The sequence below is a fragment of the Hordeum vulgare genome, chromosome 3H (assembly GCF_904849725.1).
Source record: "Hordeum vulgare subsp. vulgare chromosome 3H, MorexV3_pseudomolecules_assembly, whole genome shotgun sequence".
NCBI classification, from domain to species: domain Eukaryota; kingdom Viridiplantae; phylum Streptophyta; class Magnoliopsida; order Poales; family Poaceae; genus Hordeum; species Hordeum vulgare.
The window spans coordinates 620024646-620026544 of NC_058520.1; the positions used below are offsets into that span (position 1 = coordinate 620024646).

Genomic DNA, 1899 nt, shown 5'->3' on the forward strand with positions numbered 1-1899 from the left:
ACCTCCCTCGACAACATCATTGGCTACGTGCTTAGTGCCTCAGTGTCGACAAAGTCACATGCTATTGTCGTTCTAGTTCCACCATACATTTATCTTTTCTTTATTAGCATAGCGCACTATATGTCTAAGGGATGTCTTACTGGTTGGATATATAGAAGATTAAAAGATGCAACTCAATTGTATTCATCAGAGTCTGTTACGAGATATACAGGTGATGTCTTGCGTGACAAACCAACTAACCCTAGAATATCTCTAGTTATTAATCTAGACAAGCCTAGAGATCATAAGAGGATCAATAGGAGATAAGTATAGATATGTCACGTCAACAGGATATACAACCTCCATTGTTAAATATAAGACGTTAGGGCACTTTCAATTAAATAGCCCAAACGTCTTATATTTACGAATGGAGGTAGTTGTTAACAAATCATTGCATTATACAATTACGAGGTGCAAAGTTTGAACAGTCTAGTTATCTCTTTGATTAGTTACCTCGATGTGACGCCTATTATCACTTGGATTTGAATGATTACTTAGCTAGCCTCCCTTGGTTCAAATTTTTCAATGCTTGTTTCTTTAGAAGGGTATGGAGAAAAAGTGTGTGTACCTAGAGGCAATACAAAAGACATTTTGTCAAAAAAACCTAACTAATGGACATATGCCTCACATGATAGTTTTTCAAATCAAAATACAGTATAAGATTATGAAGAGCAGAATAAAATCAAATAGAATATCACATGCACGTCAATGGAATATTTTATTACTGGACATCATTCTTCATTGTTTGGCAAGATGGAAAAGTGCAATTCGATATAGTCACTTATCACACACAACACACATACAAGAGTTTACGAAAATGTTATCCGCATGACAATAGGAGTGATCAAGGAGATTCCGCCACTTCTGCTCACATGTTGCCTGGCAAGTCATAGGAAAACAAATAAATGGTTCCCAAAAAGCACAATGGGTATGGCAATTCCCTGTTGACAACAAAATAAGTCAATAAGATATATCCAAACTAAGAAACTTGTGCAGTTCTACAATGCTTGGGATAATGGAGACATGTATATAGGGACATGGAGATTGATTTCTTACGAGCATGGTTTAGATTTCCTAGAAGCACAAGCACCATAAGGCAGAGAAGAATAGTTTTCCCTTCCATATCTGATTTTTGTTTCTGTTTGGGGTTCCAGAAGCATTCATGATGTTATCTTATAGAGTTGTAGCCAGAGAATGTGTACTGCCGATTCACTCAAATATAATAGAAAAAAGATCTGGCCATATCATCTATCTATATCTATATCTATATCCATCTCTCTCTCTCTATATATAGGGATTGACTATTCGTCACCTTGGTGAGGAATAGTTATTCTTCACCCCCTCTATTTTAACATCAAAACATCGTTTCGTAATTTTTTGTCTTATTTATATGTAAAAAACGATCGTAAAGAATATATAATTATTGTAAAAAATATTTTATGTCATGTAAAATTACAGAGTATAAAATATACATAAAATTCATTTTTTCCAGTTTTATGAAATATATTTTCATTTTCTTATGTCAAATTTTACGCGGTGAATCAATATAAATGTAATTTTTTGTATTTCAGAAGTAATGTATTTATCAAATGATCGTAAGATTATCTCGAGTGAAGAATAACTTATTCTGCACCCTGAGTGATGAATATACTTTCTATTCATATATAAGTCTATTCATCACTCACGGTGCAGAATAAGTTATTCATCACGCACGGTAGATAAGTCTATATATATACCACACTCACGTTCGCTTTATCTAGAACGATAATAAAATTATTTTGTAGATGTGGCGGGATAGGTTTGCAAGATAATAAAGGTGTATTTTTATAAAGAATATTATAGTAAATAAAGCCAGTGTGT

At 33.4% G+C, this 1899-nt stretch overlaps 1 long non-coding RNA gene across 1 annotated transcript; it reads right to left on the reverse strand.

Annotated features, from left to right (window-relative positions):
- Nucleotides 1–674: 674 nt before the first annotated feature.
- Nucleotides 675–1179, reverse strand: LOC123441249. The gene is made up of 2 exons (XR_006630442.1): nt 1096–1179; nt 675–980 (listed from the first exon to the last, which is right to left on the reverse strand). It is a non-coding gene; the product is annotated as an uncharacterized LOC123441249 (long non-coding RNA).
- Nucleotides 1180–1899: the final 720 nt, after the last annotated feature.